The sequence below is a fragment of the Chiloscyllium punctatum genome, chromosome 12, assembly GCF_047496795.1.
Source record: "Chiloscyllium punctatum isolate Juve2018m chromosome 12, sChiPun1.3, whole genome shotgun sequence".
Taxonomy (NCBI): domain Eukaryota; kingdom Metazoa; phylum Chordata; class Chondrichthyes; order Orectolobiformes; family Hemiscylliidae; genus Chiloscyllium; species Chiloscyllium punctatum.
In genome coordinates this window covers 70,678,370-70,684,369 of record NC_092750.1, presented here as the reverse complement: position 1 = coordinate 70,684,369, position 6,000 = coordinate 70,678,370, and positions in this window count along the sequence as shown.

The window sequence follows — 6,000 nt, the reverse complement described above, 5'->3', positions numbered from 1 at the left end:
ATTGCTGCAATCCATGTGCTGTACGTTGACTCACAATGCTTTCAGAAGTGACGATTCCAAGATTTTGATCCAAAGACAATGAATAAATGATGATATGTTTCCAAGTTGGGATGGTGAATGTTTTGAAGGGACTCTTGCAACTAATGGTGTTCCAATGTATTTGTTGCCCTTGTCCTTCCAGATGGAAGTAGTCATGGGTTTAGAAGGATTAGACCGGCAGGCAGCTGGAAGAACATAGCAAGCCAGGCAGCATCAGGAAGTGGAGAAGTCGATGTTTCGGGTGTAACCCTTCTTCAGAACTGGGGGTTGGTGTAAGGGGAACTGTAGATAAAGGGAGTGGCAGGGACAGGGTGGTGAAGTGGGGATAGGTGAAGACAAGCAGAGGGTAGGACCTGGTTGGTCAGTGGAAGGAATGAATCCAGTAGGTGGGTGGGAGAGAGGGGGAGAGGCTAGGAAGGGAGTTGGGGGATGGGAAGGGAGGTTATTTGAAATTGGAGAACTCAATATTAAGTCCTCCAGGCTGTAGGCTGCCCATGTGGAAAATGAGGTGTTGTTCCTCCAATTTGTGGTTGGGTTCGTTGTGGCAGTGGAGGAGGCCAAGAATGGTCATGTTGGAAAGGGAGTGGGAAGGGGAATTGAAATGGATGGTGACTGGGAGGTCTGGTTGGCCCCTGAGGGCCTGGCTGAGATGCTTGGTGAACCATTCCCTAAGTTTACCTTTGGTCTCCCCGATGTAGAGAAGAACACATGGGGAACATTTGATGCAGTATCCTAGGTTGGCAGAGAGGCAAGTGAACCTCTGTCTCACCTGGAAGGACAGTTTGGGGCTCTGGATAGAGGTGAGAGGGGTGGTGTACCGGCAGGTTTTGCATCTTTTCTGGTTGCAGGGAAAGGTACCTGGGGATTCAGGGGGGTTGGTGGTAAGGGTGGCACAAACCAAAGACTGTCGAAGGGAATGGTCCTTGCGGAAGGCAGAGAGGCGTGAGGAGGGGAAGATATTCTTGATGTTAGGGTTTAGTTGTAGTTGGCGGAAGTGCTTAAGGATGATGTGTTGGATGCAGAGACTGGTAGGGTGATAGGTGAGGACAAGGGGAACACCTTCTTCATTGCATTTAGAGTAGGTGAATGGGGAATGGAGTGGGTGTGGTGGAGGGCTGTCTGGATGACAGAGGGATGAAAAGCACATTCTTCAAAATAGGTGGACATCTGGGATGCTTGGGAGTGTAATGTCTCCTTGTCCAAGCAGTTGAGGCAGTGGTGGAGGAATTGAGAAAACGGGATGGAGTATTTGCAGGATACTGGGTGGGAGGAAATGTAGTTCATGTGGTTATGGGACTCTTGTGTGTATTTCGTAAATGTCCATATGGAGACTGTTGCCAGAGGTGAAAATGGAAAGGTCAAGAAAGGGGAGGGAGGTATCCGAGATAGACCAAGTGAATTTGAGGGCGGATGGAAGTTGTGGGTGAAGTTGATGAACTGCTCCAGTTCAGCCTGGGGGCAGGATGCTGCGGTGATGCAGTCATGGATGTAACAGCGGAAGAGTTGGGGCACAATGCCTGTGTAGGTACTGAAGAGGGACTGTTTGACATAGCGACAAAGAGGCAAGAGTAGCTGGGGCCCATGCAGGTGCCAATGGTCACCCCCTGGATTTGGAGGAAAAAAAAGGAGGAGTTAAAGGAAAAGTTATTAGGGGTGACGACCCAATGAACCCAACTGCAAATTGGAGGAACAACACCTCCTCTTCTGCCTGGGCAGCCTACAGCCCGGAGCACCCAATATTGCGTTCTCCAATTTCAAATAACCTCCCTTCCCATCCCCTGACTCCCTTCCCAGCTCAAACCCTCTCTTCCACCCCTCCCACCCACCTATTGGATTAATTCTGCCCACTGACCAACCAGGTCATACCCTCTGCCTGTCTTCACCTATCCCCACTTCACCACCCTGCCCCCACCACCCCCTTTATCTGCAGCTCGCCTTACATTCACCCCCAGTCCTGAAGAAAGTTTACACCTGAAACGTTGACTTCTCCACCTCTTGATGCTGCCTGCCTTGCTGGGTTCTTCCAGCATCCTGCTTGTCTATTTTGGATTCCTGCATCTGTAATTTTTTGTCTCTATCCAAGTGGGTTTAGAAGGAGCTGTCTAAGCATCTTTGATGAATTTCTGCAGTGCGTCTTGTAGCTAATATATGCTGATGCTGCTGAGCGTCAATGGTGGATGGAGTGGATATTTATGGATGTGATGCTTTGACTTGCATGGTGTCAGGCTTCTTGAATGTTAATGAAGCTGCACCCATCCAGGTGAGTGGGGAATATTCCATCACACTCATGACTTGTGCCTTGTAAATGATTGATAGGCTTTGGTGAGTCCGGACGTGAGTTACTTGCTGCAATATCTCGAGCTTCTTATCTGTGGTTGCAGTGACTGTGTTTACGTGGCAAGTCTAGTTGAGTTTCTGGTCAATGGCAGCTCCCAGGATGTGAAAGTGGAGGATTCAGTAATGGTAAAACCATTGAATGTTTAGGGGTGGTAGTTATTGGAGGTGGTCATTGGCTGGCACTTGTGTGGCACATATGTTACTTGTCATTTGTCGGGCTAAGCCTGGATATTGTCCAGATCATGTTGCATTTGATCATGAACTGGTTCTGTATCTGAGGAGTCACAATGGTGCTAAACATTGTACAATCATCAGTGAATATTCTGACTTCTGACCTTAGATTGAGGGAAGGATATTGATTAAACAAGAGAAGATAGTTGGGCCTAGGACACTGCCTTGAGGAACTTCTGCAGAGATGTCCCGGAGCTGAGATGGCTGACTTCCAATAACCACGACCATCTTCCTGTGTGTCAGGGAGAGTTGGCCCACTGATATCCATTAATTCTAGTTTTGTTCAGGCTTCTTAATGCCGCATGTGGTTGAATGTGGCCATGATGTCAAGTGCTGTCATTTACAACTTACTCCTGGAATTCAGCCCTTTTGTACATGCTTCAACTAAAGCTGTAATGAGGTCAGCAGCTAAGTGGTCCTGACGGAACCCACACTGGGGGTCAGTGAGCAGATTATTGTTGAGCAAATGCTGCTTGACAGTACTATTGATGACATCTTCCAACACTTTGATGATCAAGATGGGATTAATTGGATGATAATTGGCCAACTGGATTTGACCTGTTTTTTTGTATACAGGACATACCTGTGCAACATTCACTTTCATATTCATGTTTGAGTCTGGATCTGTGGATGGTGATGATAGGTTCCCTAATTTCTTTCCATTACATGCTTGGTCAGGAATTTATCCTACTCACCAAATTTTGGAATGAATTACAAGTTAATGCTCAACCTGTTGGCTGTGTTATGAATGCACATTCATTGGCCGTCAAGTCCTGGAATGGTTTATAAACCCAAAGCTCCAGCTCAAAGGCAGGAGCATTATCCTCTGTGCCAGAAAAGCTCCTATAACATGGCTTAAAAGGGTAAATTATAAGGTATGGTTACATGGACTAGGGTTACATTCTCTTGCATAGATTAGAATTAAGGTTGATCTAATTGAGGTTTAAGATGATTTATAATTGTTGATAGGACAAATAGAGAGAAATACTTTTCTCTGATGGATAAATCCAGAACAATAACACATTATCATAAATTTAGAGGTATCTATCCAGAGGTTATGTTAGGTAATGTTAGGAAGTAAATTTGAAACTATGCCCTAACAAACTGTTGAGATCTAATCATTGAAAAATTTACAAACCACTGATGAAACATTCTGGTCAGCAACAGTTATAGCACCAAGCTATATTACAGATCATCCATGATCTAATTGAATGGTGGAACAGGTTTGAGGATCTGAATGGCTTATGTCCATTCCTATCTATCAATCTCCAGGAAGATGACTGACTGTTTTAAAGGTCTTGGTAGTAAAGACCATTTTCTCCTGACTGCACCACCTATCTTTTTAATCTATTTAAATCGTATGTGCCTTCCTTGCAGCCTTCCTTCCACTGACTGTGGCCCTCCATACATACTGTACCCAATGTGATAGTCAAGCTTGTGTTCTATATGTTCATTAAAAGCTCAGGTGCGAGACCTGTGACTGATTTCACATACAGGATTTAGAGTCATAGAGTCATAGAGTTGTACAGCATGGAAACACATTTGTTTAATGTAAACACTTTTGCATCAGTATTTTTTCTCAATTCACCCAATATTGATGACCAATATGCAGGGATTGTATTTTTTCTTACATAAGTTAGTGACTTTATAAAAAACACAATTCAGGCTGCCATTTGGTGTAATCAACATTCATTTGCTAAATTCTTGGAACTCAGAGCTGAATGTTTCTGGTACGTGTGGAACATGAGTGTACCATTTAATGGTAATTTAGCCCAGAGTGGTCTCGCAGACTAGTTTTACAGTTATAGAGTCATAGAGATGCATGGCACAGAAACAGACCTTTCGGTCCAACCCATCCACCCTGACCAGATATCCCAACCCAATCTAGTCCCACCTGCCAGCACCCGGCACATATCCTTCCAAACCTTTCCTACTCATTTACCTGTCCAAATACCTTTTAAGTGTTGCAATTGTATCAACCTCCACCACTTCCTCTGGAAGCTCATTCCATACATGTACCACCCTCTACGTGAAAAAGTTGCCCCTTAGGTCTCTTTTATATCTTTCCCCTCTCACCCTAAACCTATGCCCTCTAGTCCTGGACTCCCCCACCCCAGGGAAAAGACTTTCCCTATTTATCCTATCCAGGGCCCTCATGATTTTGTAAACCTCTATCAGGTTACCCCTCAGTCTCTAATGCTCCAGGGAAAACAGCCCCAGCATGTTCAGCCTCTCCCTAAAGCTCAAATCCTCCAACCCTGGCAACATCATTGTAAATCTTTTCTGAACCCTTTCAAGTTTCACAACATCCTCCCTATAGGAAGGAGACCAGAATTGCATGCAATATTACAACAGTGGCCTAACTAATGTCCTGTACAGCCGTAACATGACCTCCCAACTCCTGTACTCAATACTCTGACCAATAAAGAAAAGCATACCAAATGCCTTCTTCACTATTCTATCTACCTGCGACTCCACTTTCAAGGAGCTATGAACCTGCACTCCAAGGTCTCTTTGTTCAGCAACACTCCCTCGGACCTTACTATTAAGTGTGTAAGTCCTGCTAAGATTTGCTTTCACAAAATGCAGTACCTCGCATTTATCTGAACTAAACTCCACCTGCCACTTCTCAGCCCATTGACCCAACTGATCAAAAACCAGTTGTAATCTGAGGTAACCTTCTTCGCTGTCCACTACACCTCCAATTTTGATGTCACCTGCAAACTTACTAACTATACCTCTTATGCTCACATCCAAATCATTTATATAAATGTTTTTGATTACATATTAGTGATAGGAGTTTTATGGATTTTTGTTTTTGGCAAGCTTGTTTCCAGTTTTTGTGCTTCTCCCAGGTCAGGACATCGCCTTGTTGGAATTATTTTTCCAATTTTGACGTCTGATTGCTAGAAATATTAACTGTTTTTCTTTTCACTGCTGCTGCTTCGAGCACTTTCTGTTTCACCTAACTTATTTACAATAACTGTTTAAACGCCAGTTATCATTTCAGAAGCTTAGTAGCAGAATCATTTTGACCTACCACATTTCTGAGAACTGCGTCAAATCAAATTTTGGAGCTCCTTTTTCTGCTTGCTATTCAGATTGGCATGTATGTTTTGCGATCCCCGAATTAATTTGTTGTGGAGTGCAGAACTATATACCTCCTTTGTAAAAAGCAACCTTTTCGCTGATGATAGTGGTGCTGTCCTCGAGTCTTGGACATGCGGGCTCGAACAGTGTGGATGAAAGGTCATCTTTCCCCATATGCTGCTTGACTTGCTGAGTATTTTCAACATTTTTTATTTGATATCTCCAGCACACGCAGTATTTTGAAGCAACAGTGTTGTCTTCAGTCTAACTTCTCACCAGATCGGTACTTAACCAGTAAATTAT